The sequence below is a fragment of the Crinia signifera genome, chromosome 6 (assembly GCF_055691185.1).
Source record: "Crinia signifera chromosome 6, ASM5569118v1, whole genome shotgun sequence".
NCBI lineage: Eukaryota > Metazoa > Chordata > Amphibia > Anura > Myobatrachidae > Crinia > Crinia signifera.
The window spans coordinates 133772326-133794829 of NC_139222.1; positions in this window are offsets into that span (position 1 = coordinate 133772326).

A 22504-nucleotide genomic window follows, 5' to 3' on the forward strand; every position below is an offset into this window, starting at 1 on the left:
AAACTGGGGTGTAGCGCTCAATGTCACATAGCAACAAATAAGGCCAACCAGATACTGGCATGTATAAGAAGGGGCATGGAGACTAGGGACTCAAATGTAATAATGCCACTGTACAAAGCACTGGTTAGACTGCATCTAGAATATGGATTACAATTCTGGGCCCCGCACTATAATAGGACATCATAGAACTGGAAAAAGTCCAAAGAAGAGCAATAAAGATAATAAAGGGGTTGGAGAATTTAAGCTATGAAGACAGATTGAACAAATTGGGATTGTTTACACTAGAGAAGAGACATTTAAAGGGGACATGATTAAGATATACAAATATATCAGGGGCCAATATAAGGAACTATCAGGTGCCCTTTTTTCTGTAAGGAAGGGCTCTAGGACACTTGAGCATGAGTTTAGACTAGAGGAAAGAAGATTTTGTTCCCTTAGAAGGATTTTTTTTTTTTTACGGTCAGGGAAGCAAAACTGTGGGAGAGGCGGTGTCGGCAGACACAATAAACACGTTTAATATAAGGTTGGACAAACATCTACTCATTAAAAACATCCAGGGGTACAAACAATAATTATAATCTGTCTTCAAGATATAAGAATACTGGGTACTTTTGTAGTTTCGCTCGCCCACGCTGCAGGCTTGGTGGCTCGCTACGCTCACCACGCTATTTAAAATCAACTCCATGCCATCGTGGATAGTGGGGTATGAACTATCCATGTTGGCATGGAGTTAAGTTACTTTTTTTGACATATTTTGTGGCGAGCGTAGAACCCGGAAGTAGCACGGCGCCATGCTGGTGCTTGTGAAACTACACAAGTACCGAATACTGTACACTACGTTTATTAAGGGCTGAAACTAATACAGTAGATGTTGATGGACGCATATGTAACTATATGTAGTAGTAGTAGTCTGTTTATTTATAAAGTGCCACAAAGTGTCCACAGCACCGTACATAGCAAGCATAAAAACAAATTACAATATATATATATATATATATATATATATATATATATATATATATGTTGAGTATCCCGTATCCAAAATGCTCGGGACCAGGAGAATTTTGGATAACGGATTATTCCGTATTTCGGAATATTTTAATATTTCAATTATATATTTTGAAGTATCTTGCATTTATGCTGTATAATTACATCAAACACATGAAATGCACATAAATATATTTCATTTGTTCAAAAAACAAGGTTTCAAAACATGAAACAAAATTTGTGTACTATCTCAGATATTGAATTTGAATGCCAAGCAATCATTTTCTTGTACATATATAGTGCCAGTTACATATCATGTCCTCAGTAGTGCCGTTACAAATGTCACCAGTGAGTTTTTAACAAAAACAATTTTTTTTTCACTTTCTGGAATGTATGGTTTTCGGAATAATTTGGATAACGGATATTCGGATACGGGATACTCAACCTGTATATATATACAGGCACATTGCAGAGACATCATTGTGTAGTTCATTCCACATGTTCATATTGGGGCCTATTAGAAATTAATATTTGCAGGATAATGGGGGACATTTACCAAAATGGATTCGTAGAAAAAAGGTGTATTCGTAGGGAGAAATACACCTTTTTTTTACGAATTAGTATTTTCGGGATTTACAATCCCAAAAATACAACAATTCGTATTCCTAAAGATGGAACATTCGTATTTGTATTTACAAATACGAATGTCTACACCATCGATAGGATACGACAGAAATCACCATTCAAAAGAATGGTGGTTTCTGATTTACTAAGCAGCCGTACTGATAATACGGCTGCTTAGTGGTGTAAAACAGGCATGCAAATACGACAGGAAAAATAGAACACAATTTTCCTGTTCTATTTGCTTTAAGCCTGCACGGATCAGTCAGATCCGTGCAGGCTTCAGTGTAAAAAAATAGAAAAATTAAATAAATTTTAAAAAAAAAACGGCGTGGGGTCCCCCCCACAGCCGAAACCAGCACCAGGCTGACGGAGCCTGGAGCCGGTAATTAAAAATCGGGGATCCCGACAAATAGGGGTTCCCTGATTTTTAACAACCAGCCCCAGGCTCCTGCTCTGGGGCTGGTTCCCAAAATACGGGGGACAAAATGACTAGGGGTCCCCCGTATTTTAAGAACCAGCCGCAGGCAAAACCAGCCAGCAGGGTAATGCCACAGCCGGGGGAGACTTTTTATGCAAGTCCCCCCGGCCAAAGCATTAACCCTACCGACCAGTCAGCCTGGCCAGGGGCCCTGGGGGAGTGGGGACCCCCCCAATAAAGGGGTCCCCCCCCTCCAGGACTTACCTGACCAGGCTGAAGCCTGGTGCTGTCCTCGATGCCTCTGGGCGGTGGGCATCGAGCTGATAGTGGTGTAAAAAATAGAACAAACTATTGTTTTTTACAATCCGTGACTGATCCGTGCAGACTGCCTACAAATAATTCGTATTAGCAGCCGTATATACGGCTGCTAATACGAATTCCTACGACATCGGAGGGTTACAAAGCAGTCGAATATGACTGCTTTGTAAATCCCCCTCCGGAACACGACTTTGCATACGACTCAAACAGTCATATGCAGTCGTAGGGGAATTACTAATACGAAAAACTCGGTTTTTCATATTAGTAAATTCCCCCCAATGTGTGATTTTGGGGGGTATCCTGCAAATATTAAGCATTCCGCTGCTAATGCAAACTACTTTTACACATTGCAAAGACAGGTTCCTATTAGAGCCCTTCTCCCTGGCTGTGATCAAAGATACATATGAAAGTATATAAGTATAAGTATTCTTATAGTTTACAAGGGTGAAATGTTATTTATTAGGTCAAACACCCAATAATTAAAAAATGGGTCAAAATGGGAGGTTCATTGTACAAATCTCTAAGGAGATTGCTGGCAGGTAGATTGACAGAACCCCATTGCATGGCTAATTAAACAGCTACTGCTAAGAAGCCACATATAGGGGGTGACTTAGGTTGGCTCGCTGGGAGCTGATTGGCTGGAGCACCTTTTATAATGGGTTTTAGCATTCACAACAAGTGTTATATCTCATTGATAAATGGGTCCCTAAATAAGGTACCCACCAGGAGGTACATGGTAGTGAACTAAAGCTGGGTACACACCTAAGATACATCTGTCCTATCCAGTGGCGGCTCCTTTGCTGTTGCCGTGCTTCCCGCACCGTCCTTCCGGTCCCTGCCTCTTGTCTTCTGCACAAGGTCAGTGCAACCGCAGCAACTTCATACATACTGCGCATGCACTGGCCCAAGCCTCCATGAGATGCCTTTGCAGCAGCCCCCGGAGGCTTAATCTGGATTCTGGGTCTGGCACATGTGAAGAACCCGTTTTGGGGGGTTGTCGCGCATTTGTGCACAGAGAGGCATCCCGGAGGGAGGGAACACCTCCCAATGGGACTGCCTTGAGTGACTGGAAGTCACTGCCAGTCACAATGAACCCAGAGCAGTCTCACAGACTGCATCTTGCTTCACTTTAGGCAGAGACAGTGGCGGATTTTACCTGGGGGGGGGGGCTACAACCCTGAAGCCCATAGGTAAAAACCGCCAATGGTCCTATCTATCTGTTTGCAGGGCCACTATAGGGATACTATTTACCCAGGCTTGCTGGAGGGGCCCAGCGGGGGCCCTGGTCTGACCCCACCCCTTCCCCCTCCCTCCCTCCCAGGCAGCAGCAGCACCAGAACACACCTCTACAGCATGTGCTGTGCTGACAGCTTGAGGGATCATGCTGAGCCTGCTGTTAGCACAGCATATGCTGTAGGTGTGCACTGCTGCTGGGGGGGCAATAACCCCATCCCCCCACCCCATCGACTTTAGAGTGTTTTTTCACCCCCCTCTAAATACTTTGGGAGCATGGCCTAATGGCAAAGGTGGCCATGCCTCCTGTGATTAGGCCACACTCGCAAAACTATACCGAGGCCCAGCATACCTCTCAGCTACCCTGTCTGCAGGCCCACCGATGAGAGGGGGGGGGGGTCTGGAGTCCCGGGCCCTGACAGAGAAGAGGGCCCAGACCTGGTCCTACAACTATAAATATTAAATAGTTCCTTACCAGCTAACTGCCTGCCTCTGATTTCTGTCCCCGTGGTGTGCTCATCGGCTCTGCTGCAGCCAGACTCTGCTCTGGTCTCGGAAAGCAGGGCTGCTGGTACATGTAGTTTTTTTAAGTGTCTGGCAGCCAGGCACTTAAAATAAAACTACATGTCCCAGCAGCCCTCGCTGTCTGGGACCAGAGCAGACCAGACTAATGGATGCCGGAAAGCAGTTCTCGGTAAGAGGAGATCATGGTGCACTGCCTGTGCGGATGAGGGGAGGAGGACCCAGCAAGTCGCAGGGATCCAAAGTAGGGATGGCCATCATTGCCATTGCCATTGATGGCAATTCTGCAACTGGCCATCGATAGTGCTAAACTATGCAATGAATGACCATCGATATTTTTACATATCGATGGTCATCCATTGTTTTTAATTGATTGGCCTGTGGGCCAATCAAAACATGGGGGGCGGAGCTTCGCGGGTGTCGGGGGATGGGGCTATGCTCCGTGTGCCGGCACTTTAAAAAAATAAATAACGCAAAACATAGTTTTGCTGTTCCATCGATGGAGGGAAACCATCTGGTTCTCCCCCATCTAAGGCAAAAAATATTCAACATCGGCAATGAACCATTGATGATTTCGAATCATCAATGGTCGATGGCCACCCCTAATACAAAGCAAACACTGCAGCAAGAATCTCCCTGTCAGCCCCCTCAACACAGTGAGTACTTCCAGCGGTGTAGCTAGGTTCCACGGTGCCCGGAGCAAGGGCATGTTTCGCGCCCCAGTGCAGGGACACAGACAGTAGAGTGCTGTGGGGACAGTGACGACGGGATTGCGGGGACACTGACAGTGATGATGGGGACCCAGAATCAGTAGGGAGAATAATGGTGGGGTGACGCAGGGATATCGGGGACACAGGGACACTGACAGTAACTATGGGGACACAGAGTCAGCGGGGACTCAGGGACAGAGGTGGTGGAGTGACGCAAGGACAGCGACTTCAGGATGATGCAGGGACAGTGACAGTGGGGTGACACAGGGACAACCTACCTGGTTCAAGTAAGGGGTTTAGCGGTTCTCCAGCTGTGGCAAGAAGCATACAGCTTCCCTCTGCCATCCATCAATTCTCATGTTTATTGTAGACACTGCTTGCAGTGCAGTCTGCACCCGGCGATAGTAGTAAAAGATGCAGCACCGGCAGCCCAGTCTGTGCTGTTCTGCAATACAATCGGAGGCTGCAACTAGTAGCTCCGCCTCCCTGAGCTTCTCCCACACAGCAGCCTTGTCTTCCGCATCGGTGCGGCCAGTCAGCTGCATGCCCTGCTGTACAACAGATTCATCTGTAAGGGTCCTGGAGAAGCTCAGGGAGGCGGAGCTACAAGCTGCAGCCTCTGATTGTATTGCAGAACAGTACAGACTGGGCTGCCGGTGCTCTATCTTTTATTACTATCAGCCACTTATATGTGACCGGCAGCGGCCCTGGAGAGTTACATATGTATTATGTAATGGCCCAGTCAGCCTCTGGACTCCCCAGCGTCCCCCTCCCCGTGACGTCATGGTGCCGGCGCGCCGCATCCCTGCCTCTGGCGTCCCGCTCGCCGGTGACTGATGCCGGGCACAGAGGGCGAGCAGGGCGGGGGAGCCAGTGGCAGAGCTCTGGCGCCAGGTGACATGTCTGCGCCCGGAGCTTGTGCTCCACCGGCTCCACCGTAGCTACGCCTCTGAGTACTTCTATTATATATTCTTGTTCAGGCTGATCTCTCTATTGCTCCCCCTTCCTCTCTCTCTCTCTCTCTCTCTCTCTCTCTCTCTCTCTCTCTCTCCCAATATCTCCGTTCCCTCACTCACCAATTTCCCCTATTCATTCTCTCTCACCCTCCCTCTTCCATTTCCACCTATTCCCTTCTCTCTCTCTTTCTCTCTCACACACACACACACACACACACACACACATATACATACATACATACATACATACATACATACATACATACATACATACACATATATATACACAGGGGGGCCCTGTCTTTTTTTACAGTCCTGGGCCCCATCATTTCTGATGGCAGCCCTGCCTGTCTGTGTGCATTTCTTAAGTTTTCTCATGTTTGACGTAAAGTGTGCCCTGATTAGACAATGTGGTGTGAATGGCAATGCATGCTTTCTGTCTTTTGTCGCATGCCCTATTATTTTTTAGCTGGTGCATTAAAAGTATAAAGTTCAATAAACATATTAATATTGGAATTGTAGTAAACAAGCCGACATAGACAGACCCAGGCACATGCAATATGTAAATATGCATTCCTTTTATATCAGAGGCCTTTAGTTTAATAAATACCCAAATCTATAACTGAATATCGTAGTCTCTCGATAATTATTAGATTAAGGCTTTAGTTTATTGTGGTATGGCTGAGCGGCTAATATTTACTGCATTTATTTTTATTTATCGCTTTGAAATGACTTGCTTGGGGTGTTGTTTTTCATTTTTCAGTGTGAGTTATCTATATCCTGAGGTATGGGAGTTTACATAATTCGCTGTGAACATGATCAGACAGCAGTAGAGAGAAAGCCAAATATCATAGTAAATTTAAATGAGATTTAATGAACTGCTAGAGATTTACAGAGTATGACTGGATTAAGAAGGGACTTTCTTTATATATATATATATATATATATATATATATATATATATATATATATATATATATATATATATATATATGTAACTTACTGCTGCTGACAAATGAATCCCTCTACCGCAGGAATTCCCAACCTCAGTACTCAAGGCGGGTGCCGGATGACATATGTGATAGAAGGTTTTGGATTAAATTGAGGCGCTCAGGGTGACATCTATTCAGTTGTGATTCCGACGGTCAGCATACCAACATCGTAATCTTGCCTGTTTTAATGCCTGACAGTCAGGATACTGACTGACAGGGGCTATTTTCCCTCATGGGGTCCACGACTCCCATAGAGGGAGAATAGGACCTGCGTGAGCCGCAGAGCCCGCTGTATTGTGAGCGCAGAGAGATCGCAAGGAGCTTCTTTGCGCTCATCCCATGTCAGAGTACCAGCAGCCAATGAAGGTATACTGACGGTTGGAATCCGAAATGTCGGGACGGCATACCACACCCCCTTAAGGCACACCAATAGTCCAGGATTTAATGATATCTGTTCTTGAGCAGAGGTGACACAATAAGTAGATCAGTTTATTTTGATTTATTCATCTGTGCTGAAGCCTGGATATCACATAAACCTGCACCTTTAAGATGGATAAAGACCTACAGATTTATCTGTCCAATCTGCCTGGTGGGAACAAAAATCTGGAAATATATGGAAGCATTTGACAGTCAACCAAACAGTGGAAAATGGACAAAAACTGTTTTAATGGATTTAACCAATTTGTCTGTCATATGCTTCAATATATTGCCAGATGTTTGCTCCTACCAGGTAGATTGGAAAGATAAATCTGTACATTTATACCCAGCTTTAGTTTGCCTTGAGTACTGAGGTTGGGAATGCCTGCTCTGCAGTTTCAGACTGGGTTATGAAGTTCCCACCAGAGAAAAAGGGGTCCACTAAGGAGGGGTGTGGCAAACCATATGAAAGGAGTGGACGGCCTTTATAGGAGTGTCAAAGTATGGATGGTTTGACCAATCATGCTGTACTGGATGCACCAATTCACAGCATTCACCAGTGCTAAAAGTGGGTATCTCTGTTCTCGCACATTTAGCTATATGGTTGTAAAGTAGAGATGTGCGGGTTCAATTTTAACTGGATTTACTCGGTTCTCAAAGTGGGATATTTTTGGCTATCGGCTGTCACATGTGCTGGATAGCCAATAAGATCAAACTTTGAGAACCGTGTAAATCCAGGTAAAACCAAACCAGCACATCTCTAATGTAAAGGGATAGAGTGTGTAACGGCATTAGCATACACTTGCAGATGAGCGACTGCCATAAGACCCTGCTATGATATCACCAGAGAGGAGATATGCAGAGGACACAGACTACATACTGTACATAATTTGATTGTAATGCAAACCACATGCTCTTCAAATGGTAGTATGCAGGGGACACAGACAATAGACATGTTCTGATGGTAATGCAAACAGCCGTCAGCACTGTGTACTCCATTTCTGATCTTAATTGCTATTGTTAGTCCACATCTTAAGGCATTCTCAATGCCGTGTGTGTGATTCTGGCAATGATGTAGCATGGCTGGGTCCATCCCTACTCATGGAGACTAGTTGTTTCTCCTGTGTAGTCATAGTAAAGTCAGCTCCTCTTACCTTTTTTGTCAACCAGAGTCTAAAGCAATTGGACATCGATGGTTGCCACATATGCAATGAGTGACCATTGATGGTTTCACCAACTAATGGTCAACCCTGTTCTTTGAGCCAGGCAGGGCCTGGGGGGGAGGGAGGGGGGGTCTGTCTGAGTGTTAGGGATGGAGCCATGCTCACTGTCCAGGCACCTTGTAAAAAAAAATTACTACACTGTGCCATCAATGAAAGGATTCCATCTGGTTCTCCGATGAAGGCAATGGTCAGTGGCCATCCCGAAAATGTGGTAACACTTAATAATCAACTTTCACCAGTGTATTAATGTAAGTGCAGCTGCTATCCAAACAGCTGTATTGAGGGTGACTTGTGAAGGGCTTGGCCCTGCCCACTTACATGAGTGGATGGAGATACAAGCCTGGAGGCCCACAAAGCAGAGTGGTGATATTTTACAGTCATTCACTGGTCAGCAGTAATTTGCACCAGTGTATTTAATAAGTGCAGCTGCTTTCCAGCTGGCTAAGTTGTGAATGTAGTGTAACAGGCTAGGTCCCACCAATCCACAGGAATGGGTTGAATCCACCATGGGAGCCAACCATGGATTTCTCTGGAGCACCAACTCGCTAGTCCGAACCTGGCGCACGTCTCAATGTTCATATTCAAATTATTAATGAAGAGATTATTGTCAAGTTAGACAAAATGTATGCAAAAGATGGGTATAAATTGCATCCAAAAAAATAATCATTTTACAATATATAACATGAAGTACAGTATTGCAGCTACAGTATTGCAATATACCTGCAGGTCTGCATACTGTTTCAAATACTTGTTTGAGGACAATGACAGAATTTTTTTGAGTAAATATATTATGTAAATAAATTCTGTGTTTTATAGGAGGGAAACACCCAGAATGAACAGACAACTAAACCACAAGACTAAACTGTAATTAACTTTTATAATGTTGCACTATTGATAGCACAACAAATTTTTCTTTATCATTTCTCATGCTTTTTTTCACGTTGTACAGCACCATATTCAGTGACTTATTGCTAAACATTTTTTCGACAGAATTCTCCTTCCTGTGTCTTCCTACCCTAATTCAGAGATTTGCGCAGATCCTTATGTTTTGCTTTTGTTTTACAATTTTGTCAATACTACCCTCACAGGTTTTGGATCTAAAAACAGATAAAATCAGATAATTTTGGTCTGTTTTTGTTTATACATTATTTTTGATCTCAATTCTATAAAGTTCCAGTCAAATTTGACCACCTTATAGCTCCCAATTTTGGGCCGAATTCAGCATGGATCACTAATTAGAGAAATCGGAAGTCGAGGTATTATCGATCGATTGAGCATGAATACTGCGCGAGTAGAAATTAGTGACAGAAAATGCATATGGATTTGTAATCTTAATACACGTGCAGTTTGATTGACAGAAAGCTGGTATTTGGGGTGGAAACCTACTGTTTTCTGGGTGTGTCAGAATAAATGCAGGTGTGTCCAGGCATTTGTGATGAGGCTCTGTGACATCAGCGAGGACCACTTTCTCAGTCGCAGATTAGTACAAGCCTACTCACATTTTCATAGACAACAAAATCCTTTCAATGGTTCAGGAATTGCAGTGGATGCCGAGAGCCATACAGAATTCTATTGCAATTTTGCAAAGGGTGCTTACTTTTTATTTTGCCTCAGTTTGAAATCTGTATCTGGTAAGGAATCATTAGCCTGGGCTCTAGTCTGAACTACTCAAAACTAGAAAATTCAGATAGGTTTGGTTTTCAGAAAACCTGTCCCGCACATCTCTAGTTTAATTCAGGGTTGCCGACTTTAGAAAGCTCCTCTCCGGGAGAAGTCCGGAGAGGAGACTTTCAGCAGGAGTTCGGGGGCGGGGCTTAAACGTGACATCAATAAGCCCTGCCCCATGAAGAAAAGTGCCTCAATTTGACGATCTCTGCGGAGGGGGCAGGGCTAAACGACGCGATGATGACACTTTGGCCCCGCCCCCTCTCCGGAGATCGTCAGAAAGGGAAATTTAAACGCCGCGGCCGGGATGGGGGAAGCGGCAATCAGGGGGGAGCGGGGGTCCCCCAGAATTCGGGAGGGTTTCCCACCTTTCCGTGGGGCCGGGAGGGTGACCTGATTTTCGGGACCCTGCTGGCCATTCCGGGAGGGTAGGCAACCCTGGTTTAATTATGTCCATACTGTATATATGTGCCAAACTATACAGTTGCTGCAGTTACATGCCTCTCAGGTGGAGCAGAGCACACCCACTGTAACCTGCTGCTGATTTCACCAGCTCCCTGAAATGCTTTTTCAAAATTAGTCAAATACAGACTTTATTATATGACAGACAACACAGAGATAAATATCTAAATGCTAAAATAACTTCAAAGCCTAAAATAGGAACTATAAAGTAACTTTGTCCCCTAAGGGGAAAGTACATATTCCAAAAGTTCTGCTGTGAGTTATGTCCTGTCCTGGATGTACTATTTCATATATAACTAGACACTGAGGCACCATCCCAGAGGGAGAGCTTCACAGCATTCTCACACTAAAGGTCCATACACACTGGGTGATTTTGCCCAGTGTGTATGGACAACGATGATGAGGAAAATCATTGGGCTGATCATCGCTCTTTGCATACACACTGACCGATGTTCGGAGGGGTGGACGACTTTCATAGCAGAACACTATGGAAAGCCACCAACCACATCACTCATCTGCTGTTAATATCAGCAGACGAGCAGCAGTTGCCGTCGATGATGTGTGAGTGCACATAAGTGCTCACCGCTCATCACTGCCCCATACACACTGGGCAGCTTTTGAGATGAAACCAGCTCAGACAAGGAAATTCAAAATCTCCCAGTGTGTATGAGTATAGGAGTGTCAGGGAAAACACAGGTGTGCCTAGGCAATTGAAGGGAAGTCATGTTACATCAGCTCTGGCCCCAATCAGCCGATTTATATTGCAGCCACAGAGTCATTTCTGAGCTAAGCACAAACTGCGCACAGTGTAAAAATCATTCGATGGTGAGCGTCTTGCGAAGTGATTTGCAGCTAATCACGATCCATGTTAAGCAATTTGCAGCCTTGCATAGGGCGGGATTTCACTCTGCAATTTAGCAGATCAAGGATCAGGTCTGAATAACCCCCTATGTCCTGTGATTTCCAGTCAATTTGAACCACTTCATATCTCTCAATATTGTTTTACATTTTTCACCAATATTGGCCAAAGGCTGCAGTGAGCTTGTGGCTAAAACTAAGTGACAGAGAAGCTGCACAAATAGACAGAACATTACACATTATGCTGCCCAGTAGTGTCCTTTAGTCAGAGTACACCCCACAGTAGTATCCGTATACATGTCTCACTACCTGAGGTGCTTCATTCAGCTAACTAGAGAATTCACAAGTCATTTGATCACTGGTCATCTGCGCGTATGCAGCTTTTGCTTTGTGCATGTGTACCTGCAAACAGCGAATAAATATCTGTGCGCATAGCAGGTTGCAGTATGATTGACAAGAAGCCAGCATATAGGGGCAGAAACATGGGTTTGTTTGTGAAAGCGCAGGCAACGTGTTTTTTGGTGACCACTTCCATCATTATCATACACTTTGCCAAACCCATGGTTTCTAAAACACTGAGAAAGAGCTGGCAGTGCAGGCAAAAGAGTCTCCGGGGAAAGCCCAGATAGTCATAGAAGGTTCGGCATGCCCACAGAATGCTGAAAATGGGGTTGGCTGTGAAACCACACCACTTCTAGTTCTGAAGGACCAGCCAGGTGCCACTGATCCCATTGATGCCCCTGGGTGTATGGCCACACTATGGGCCTGATTTAGACCTGATTGCAGCTGTGTGAAATTTGCGGAGCCGTGCAACCAGATAGCCGCTGCACAGACAGGATGTACCCCTGACCTGTGCACGTCTGTGAATGACTTGTGAATTGCAACCATTGACACTGTGTCCATATCTCAATCAGGGGTAGAATTATTAAGCTCGGTGAAGTGATAAAGTGTCTGGTTTTTATCACCGGCCAATCAGCTCCTACCTGTCATTTTTTAAACCAAGCCTGTAGCGTCACAGGTAAGAGCTGATTGGCCGGTGATAAAAAACAGACACTTTATCACTTCACCAAGCTTAATAAATCTGCCCCTCAGTCCCTAGAGTGCTAAAATATTAGGTGACCCTAAACATAGCATCTATAATCACAGACAGAGTCATTTGTTATCTTGGTAACACTATCATGCTGAACTAAGTATATGTCCCATCTCTTTTTGCACCACCAATGTCACATAAATATTTCAGCTAAGTAAAAATAGAAAGAAGTGAACAGAGTTAGAGATTAAATTATTTTCTATAACAAGGAACTTATTTAGGGTTGGACATACAGTACATCTAACTGTAGACATAAAATTATCTTTTAATGAAAGCGATCGCGTGCTGAGACAACATGGAATTTAGAGGACTGCAAGTAAAATAAGAGCAAACTGCAGTTGGGAACCCACCGCAGACACATTACTGGGTCTGTTATGAGTGCACTGCACACCATGCAACCATTGCATATACCCCACAAGGGGCATGTAGCCATTATGATGTGCCCTTCCCAAGAAGGTTGTATACCCAGATGTGCCTGCTAGCAGGTGCGTGCGAAGAACTCACAGACTTCTCTTGTTCAAGCTGCCCTCACAGGGGGAGCTGAGAAGGGACTCAACACTTTTTTTCTTTAATTCTTTATTGTAAACTGTACTTTATATTGTGGAGCACAGCGAGTGAGGTGACTTAGCAGCTATGTTGCTGGCCCCTGGCCCATCTATTATTCAACAAGTGTGTCTGTCAAGATTCCAATTATTTCACAACTCACACTCTATTACATCTAGTGAGTTGTATGTTTAACATTAAAAATATCTGAAGGGCAGGTTGTGTCATACTGGGGGCCTGATCCCAATTTGTAAGGAGGTGCACAGATGCAGGGAAGCTGCAAGGACGAATTTGTGCAATGCCATACAAATAAAGGGGCTAATTCAGATGTTTTGTTTTTGTGCCTTTTGCAGTTCGTAATTGCAACTAAGGGCGTTATTCTAGTTCACTCTTTCTGACAAAATCCTTCTTCGATGGACAAAACCATGTGCACTGCAGGTGGGGCAGATGTAACATGTGCAGAGAGAATTAGATTTGGGTGGGGTTTAACTTCAAAGTGACATCTATATTGCAGTGTAAAAATAAAGCAGCCAGTATTTACCCTGCACAGAAACAAAATAATTCACCCAAATCTAATTCTCTCTGCACATTTTACATCTGCCCCCCCGCAGTGCACATGGTTTTGTCCATCTAAGAAGGATTTTGTCAGAAAGAGTGAACTAGAATAAGGCCCTAAGTGCTAATATGAACATAAGCTAAAATGAACATAGGGATGTCCACTGCTGTTGCACCATTTCCATCCAATGGCCTACAAATGCAGAAACATTGGTACCATCATATGCGGATCCAGGGTTTCAAAATAAAATAATAGTTTTTTATAAAAATTTGTTCCTGGTTGGAGAGGAGCTGACAGTTGTCGGGCACTAAGAAGATCCCCAACATCATCTTCCACCTACTGTATATTCAGCACTGCGTGATTTGAACAGCAGTGGCAGCATGCAAGGTCAGTGGATAATGGGGGTGGCAGGGGGTGGAGGTACAGTCATTTTTGAGCTCAGCTGGAAAAATTGGGGGAGGAGGGATTTTGCATTGTCATCCTGTTAATGACCCACTGTCCGACTGTCACCCTGTATGCCCTTCTGCCTCTGTGTGTATGCACCACTGTCACCTTGCATATTATGTCCCTCTGTTACCGGTTGTATGCCACTCTGTTACTCTTGAATGTCCCTCAGACACCTTGGATATGACCCACTGAATGTCCATGACATGCCTGCAGTTATCTGTCACTCTCCATTACCGCCCCCAATCTAATCCCTCATTACAGCGGGTGTGGATCGTTTGGTCTCCAGCAACTAGGTCGACAAGCATTGGGTGGACACCACTAGGTCGACAGGTAGTAAGGTCGACATGGGTCTGGGTCAACAAGGGACAAGGTCCACATGGGTCTAGGTCGACATGGGTGTAGGTCGACAGGACATAAGGTTGACATAAGGTTGACACGGACGCAGTTTGAAGTGCATCGCATCCCCTTGTATCACTCGCTTTGCTCGCAATGCTTTGGGCACGGTGCCTCGCTACTCTCAGCACACTATTTTATTCTCCTGCCACACCCTAGTGGATGGTAGGGCATGAAATACCGCTTGTCGACACATGTCGGCTCAAAAACAGTGAAAAACCCCATGTCGACCTTTTGACTGTCAACCTTACCCATCAGGGTCGGCCTTAGGCATAGGCATACTAGGCAATTGCCTAGGGCGGCAGCCTACGCCTAGGGGCAGCAGCTTTGTTGGGCGTTCTGAAGACAGAAAAATACTTTACTCGGCGTACTCGACGCGGCCGCCCGCTGCCCTGGCACTTCAGCCACAGGCGCAGCTACTGTGTATGACCTCCTGCCCACCCACCTGACGCGCGGTGACACGGGCGGCTCAGTGCTCACACTGACACACTGTCTGTCACACCAGGCAGTCAGTGTCATGGTGCCATTGCCTCCTGCTCCAGCGTCAGGCCCAGCTGGCTAGCAGTACCTGCGCTGGCCTGGGCTCCTTCAGTATGAGTTTTCAAAAGCGAGCGTGGCCACGGGGGTCCGTGATTAGGCCATGCCCCTGACTTTGCCTGTGCTATGCCCGGGTGGACTTGTGCAATGTGCAGCAGCAAGCCCTACCTACTGACTGACTGTGACATGCTGGCTCTTGGCTGAAGGTAATGTAATGTGTGCACAGACTCGGAACCAGTGAGTAAGTGTGTGTGATATATATTGTGAGGGAGTTGGTTGTGTGTGTGAGAGTGTACTAAGTGAGGGAAACATCGGGCCCGATTCAGGATTGCTCGATAAGCAGCGTTGTTTTGCCGCTTAGCAAGTGGAGCGCAGCCTGGCAAACGCCCACCCCCTGTATAATGTGAATATGGGTCAGTACTATATGTACTGTATAATGCAAATCGGTCACTACATGCTGTGTAATGCAAATATGCATCACTACGTGCTGTGTAATACGCACATAGGTCACTATGCACTGTGTAATGCGAATATGGGTCACTATGTGCTGTGTAATGTAATTATGGGTCACTACAGGCTGTGTAATGTGAATATGAGTTACTACGCGTTGTGTAATGTGAATATGGGTCACTACGCACTGTGTAATGTAAACATAGGTCACTGTGTGCTGTGTAATGTGAATATTCGTAACTACGCACTGTGTAATGTGAATATGGGTCACTACGCACTGTGTAATGTAAATATGGGTCACTGTGTGCTGTGTAATGTGAATATCCGTAACTACATGCTGTGTAATGTGAATGTGGGTCGCTACGTGCTGTGTAATACAAATATGGGTCAATATGCACTGTGTTATGGGAATATGGGTGACTAGGCGCTGTGTAATGTAATTATGGATCACTACATGCTGTGTAATGTGAATATGGGTCACTACGCGCTGTATAACGTGAATAGGGGTTTCTACGCAATGTGTAATGTGAATATGGGTCACTACGTTCTGCATAATGTAATTATGGGTCACTACACGCTGTGTAATGTTAATATGGGTCACTATGCACTGTGTAATGTGAATATGGGTCACTACGCACTGTGTAATGTGAATATGGGTCACTACATGCTGTATACTGTAATTATGGGTCACTACACGCTGTATAATGTAATTTAGGGTCACTACATGCTGTGTAATGTGAATATGGGTCACTATGCACTGTGCAATGTGAATATGGGTCACTGCGTGATGTGTAATGTTAATATGGTTCACTACAAGATGTGTAAGGTGAATATGGGTGCTGTGTAATGCGAATATGGGTCATTATGCACTGTGTAATGTGTAATGTACTGATGATGAGGTGAGTAGAATGAAAGGGTGGCAGGGTGTACAGCGTGTGGCACACCTTGCACCCATTATGGATACACCAGTGATGGTGGGTGTTGCTGGCTGCTGTGGTGATCTGTGCTGCTGAGTTATGGATGCTTTGCTGTGAGAGGGTGCTGGATCAGAGATGAAATTAGCAGCAGTGCTAGGGGGCACCAGACAAATTTTTGCCTAGGGCATCAAATTAGATAGGGCCGGCTCTGTTGCCCATGTCGACCTAATGCTTGTGTTGACCTAATTACCTGTCGACCTACACCCATGACAACCTAGACCCATGTTGACCTAAACCCATGTTGACCTTGTTGCCTGTTGACCTAGTGGTGTCGACCGAATGCTTGTCAACATTGTTGCTCTAGACTTAATGACAGTATCCCATTTACAGCCACCATCATAATTCCAGTGCTGTGTGTGCACACTGCATTAATTGCCATTAGCTCTCCATGCACTCATACTGTACATTTAGGGGGAAATTTACTAAAGGAAATTTGTAAAAAATAGGTGTATTTGTATCCACAAATACACTTATTTTTGACATTTACTATCCCGAAAATATGGCAATTCATATTCGTATTGATGTGCTATCAATATGAATACGAAATGCCGTATTGTTGGGATAGTAAATGTAAAAAATAAGTGTATTTCTGGATACAAATACACCTATTTTTTTTTTACAAATTTCCTTTTGTAAATTTCCCCCACAATATATTCAGTCTAAATTTTGTTGATGTCTACATAAATGTAATTTATTATGTGTGTACAGTATATGGGAGTTTTATGGTCTCTCAATACAAATGAAAACAGAGTCAATTTAACTTGCTTCAGGAGTATATTGAATAAAGGTTGGAGATAGTATAGTGATCTCTTAGAACCTAAAAGAAAGCTCATAGCTAAGAACCCATAGCAATAGCATCAAAGAGTGAAACATTGTATCTTCCCATCTCTTCCCATCTTCATTCACCCATGTATTTTTTCTTCAATTTCTTCAGTTGTTGTGTCAACTATTTTTCCATCGACGTATGTTTCAATTTTCATTATTGTTTTTTTAGTTTTGATCGGCTCTATAATAAAGATGACAAAATAGGATTTACTTTTAGGCATATTACAGTATGTTATTTTTGTTTCTTTGTTTTAGTAACAGAGTTACTGTATAAAAGTCACTCTGCATTACAACTACTACAACCAGTAGACTGGCAAAGATACTGTTCTCAGTATCCAATGGGATAGGATTGGATATTTACTAAAGAGAGATATTCAGAAGTGGGGATGTTACTCATAACAACCAACAAGTTGACCTAGCACTTTTTAGAAGATCAAAGCTAAAATTTGATTGGCTGGTATGGGCAACATCTTCACTTCTACAAACCCACACTTTTAATAAACACACATAGACCCGGAATATCTGGGAGGTTCCCGGAAATTGGGTCCACCTCCCAGTTCCCTGGGAAGGTAGATAAGTCTCCCGCATCGCCCCCGCAGTCCCTTTCCATACTGTGCATGTGGCCAGCTTCTATGGGCTGCTTCGGCAACAGCCCATAGAAGGGAATCATGGTCCCGGCGCCTGTATACTACAAATGACAGAAACTGGGACCGGCGTGTGTGCAGTACCAATGTAGGTGCTGCCAATGTGCAATCGTGGAAATTTGCTCGGCAGTCCACAGCAAGGCATCCCGAAGAGAACACCTCCCAATGGGACTGCCTTGGTGACTGGCAGGTCAGACTTACAATAGGAAGCCACTGACAGTCACAGTCACAGTCTCACAGACTGTATCTGGCTTCACTACAGTGGCAGATTTTACATAGGGGGCTGCAGCCCATAGGTAAAAACTGCCACTGATTAGTACCCTATCCTAGGGAAGAGGTATTCAAAGGATGACAGTGCAAGCTGGTGCTTGACAATTGACAGCAGCTGGAAAGCCACAGGATGTTTTTGTCCTAGTCCTGTGAATCCCAATAATACTCTACTGATGTTTAAGCTTTTCTGAAATTATATAAATAACTTAGGTAATGTGGGGAGTGATCAGAACTGTACACAGAGGGCCTCTGGCACCACATTCTTCCACTATAATGTGCTGATGATAAATCCTTGTTTTTGGCTTCTAAATGATCACTACTTTAAAACTTCGGCCAGACTTGCTGGAGCTCACAGATGCCTGCAATTCAAAGTCTATTACATCTACCCTAACTCTCTGGCTTTACATGTCCGAACTGGAAAAGAACATAAAGCGCTTGTAGAGACATTCATAGATTTTAAAGATGTGTTCCTGAAAATTGTGTCTCAAAATGCTAAACAGAACTACAAAATACAATACTGCTTAAAAGTATCAAAATAATAAATGTATTATTGTAACTATATATATAAGGTTGTTGCAGTAATAAAAATTTACATATATTACATTTCAAATATAGGTTTAGGTCGACAGGACCTAATGACCTGTCGACCTAAACCCATGTCGACCTAGATCCATGTCGACCTTGACCCATGTCGACCTAGAACCATGTAAACCTATCCCCATGTCGACCCAATGCTTGTCGACCATAATGCTGTAGACCAAATGACCATATCCCCTGATGAAGTGCCGTCTGGAGGAGAAATACAGTATGTATAGATGGATTTATTCTGAATGTATTGAATAAGGAAGACGAAATTAGGTTTCAGGACCACATCCAAATGAATAAAGAGATATTGATAATAGTTATGAGACTTTTAGAGCATTGCATACTTTTTAATGGAGATGTTTTTTTACCTCCAGAAGCAGATGCAGGGTGACTTCCTGAAGTTGATGTACCACTATGAGCACCAGATCCAGAAACAACTGAACCAGTAGAGCTGTGGCCACCGGAACTCACACTTCCAGGACCAGTAGAGCTGTGACCACCAGAGCCCACACTTCCATGACCAGTAGAGCTGTGACCATCGGAACCCACACTTCCAGAACCAGTAGAGCTGTGACCACCAGAACCCACATTTCCAGAACCAGAGGCAGAAGCAGAATGAGCACTTCCAGAAGCTGGAGTAGCAGAAGCCTGGTGAGATTGATGAGCTGAGATGTGGCTTTGTGTTGCTGGATGATTAGTGGAGATGTGGCTTTGTGTTGCTGGATGATTAGTGGAGATGTGGCTTTGTGTTGCTGGATGATTAGTGGAGATGTGGCTTTGTGTTGCTGGATGATTAGTGGAGATGTGGCTTTGTGTTGCTGGATGATTAGTGGAGATGTGGCTTTGAGTTGCTGTATGCTGAGTTTGGGAAGCATGAGTAGAACTTTTATCATGCCCAGGCAGAGAATCTCTGTTAAAGATGAACAATAATCACATAAATCATTTTTTTTAGTATATATCACTCTTGTTACACACAATTTTGCTGTCTCTCTTTTGATTGCTATAATTTTTCTTCACACTAATATTAAACATTTACAATATTATATAATTGCTAAGCCATCCACTGTCATATGACATATTATGCAGTGAGCAAAGATGCTGTGAAATGCTCATCTAATGATACCAATTTACCACTAGGGGGAAAATAAAACCTCTCGTCACGATTTTTTACAGGGCAACTCTGTTTTTTTGGACTGTCCCATGTCCCACCCCGGGCCAGCGCACAGCATCTATTCAGGGAAACAGAAGGCTGGGGGCATGGCCAGCAGCGAAATAATGGCGTGGCTTCAAAACCTCAGACATTACCGCAAAGTCACACCCCCTTTCCTTAAGCCAATGCCCCCTGTCGGAAGTGCAGAACTTCATGCAAGAATGCCCATATTTTAAAGTGGCAATCATTTAAACGGCAAAATCAGGTTGACTTTGCCTTGTAAATGATTGCCTCTTTAAAAATATAGGCATTCTCGTCCAGTCCCTCCTGCAATACGAACCCTATTACATGTATCCCCCTTTCTCATTTTCTCTGACCTTTGTAGATGATGTAAATGACACAGGGGCAGCAGTGGGCTCCTTAGTCCTCTGCCTAATTGACTTTTGCATTGTTAAGAATCGCATTTGCTAAGCTGCTGGGAGTAGTGTATCATATACTGTACAATCCTTACTGAATGAGGGCCAATGTGTGACTGCACAGTATGACTGCACATGCATCCATTATGGACTTCGCATCCGACTTAAAATCAGTCCCTTTGTCTGATAATGGCAGTCATATCATACCTCTCAACTGTCACAACATTTTGTGATTATGCCACATTCCATCAGTGGTTAGCATGGAAGCAGACTGGGGGAAGCAGTCTGAGGGGACTCCTGTTACTCGCTGTTCTGCTTAGCAAGACAGTGAGACTGGGGGGATAGTAAGGAGCTCTCAGAGCACTAACCATGCCCCCAAAGTGACAGGAAACAGGGGAGTGACTCACGATTGTGGCATTGCCTCAAAGCAACCACCTTTCACAGATTCCACTCCCCTTTTAGGGAATGCACTGCAAGGTCATATGCAGGAGTTCAAGAACATGAAAGTTACAGATTAAGATTACGGGTGACATTCTATGGAGTGAGATAAATGCGCATGTTTTCATATCGCACCACATCGCACTTTTGAAAATCGCAAGATTGGCCCGTTTTTCGCATATTTAATGAGATGCGAAAAACGGGCCAAATAGTGCGAATAGGTGTGATTTGGTGCAATTTCTTTAGTCGTGAAAATGTGCGATTTTCAGGTCTGAAAATCGCACGTTTGCAGGAAATCGCAATTAAAAAAAAAAAAAACAACAACGCGGGGTCCCCCGCCAGAGCATAACCAGCCCCGGGCTCATTGAGCCGGTGCTGGTGACATAAAATCAGGGTCCCCGACAAATAGGGGTCCCCTTGATTTAATGAAACCAGCACCAGGCTCAAGGTCCGGCGCTGGTTCCCGAAATACGGGGGACAAAATGACTAGGGGTCCCCCGTATTTTAAGAACCAGCAACAGACCCAACCAGCCAGCAGGGTAATGCCACAGCCGGGGGACACTTATTATATAAGGTCCCACGGCCAAAGCATTATCCCCCTGGCTGGTCAGCATGCGACGACCCCGGCGACGACCTCGGCATCTTCTCCGGCAGACGCGCTGCTCCTGGCTGGTACCCGCTCACGGACTGGAGAGGCGCAGAGATTTTCATCTTCCGCGCCTTTCCTCCGGATGATTCTATTGGCCGCCTAGCGGCCAATCAGGAGCCGACTTTCTCGGCTCCTGATTGGCCGCTAGGCGGCCAATGGAATCATTCTGAGGAGAGGCGTGGAAGATGAAACATCTCTGCGCCTCTCCAGTCCGTGAGCGGGTACCAGCCGGGAGCAGCGCGTCTGCCGGAGAAGATGCCGGGGTCGTCGCCAGGGACCAGTGAGTAGGATTTCCTTCCTCAGGTACCCCTTTTGGATTTCTTCGGATCCTGGACCCCGGAGACATCAGCCCTGGAGCCCAGGACCCTGGACCAGCCCCGGAACCAGGACCAAGGCCCCGGAACCGGACTCTTCTGTCCAGGAGCCCCGGACCCAGGATCCAGGGACCGACCTACGGGCTCAAGGTAGGTAAGTATCAGTGTGTGTGTTATGTATGTATTAAACTTTTATTTTTCAGGGTGTCAGTGTGTTTTATTTAACTATTTTTTGTACTGTAGAACTACAAGTGCCAGCAGGCCCTTTAATGCCCCGCATGCTGGGACTTGTGGTTCTCCAAGTCCCAGCATGCGGGGTAGGCTTGCTGGGACTCATAGTTCTACAGTAGAAAACAATAGTTTTTAATGGGTTTTTTTTACACTTTGCATCAGCCCGATGCCCACCGCCCAGGGGTATCGGGGACAGCCCCGGACTTTGAGCATGGGCTGGTAAGTCCTGGAGGGGGGGGGGACCCCTTCATTGGGGGGGTCCCCACTTCCCCAGGACCCCTGCCCATGCTGACCAGCCAGGGGGATAATGCTTTGGCCGTGGGACCTTATATAATAAGTGTCCCCCGGCTGTGGCATTACCCTGCTGGCTGGTTGGGTCTGTTGCTGGTTCTTAAAATACGGGGGACCCCTAGTCATTTTGTCCCCAGTATTTCGGGAACCAGCACCGGACCTTGAGCCTGGTGCTGGTTTCATTAAATCAAGGGGACCCCTATTTGTCGGGGGGCCTGATTTTATGTCACCAGCACCGGCTCAATGAGCCCGGGGCTGGTTATGCTCTGGCGGGGGACCCCGCGCTGGTTTTTATTTTATTTTAACTGTTTAA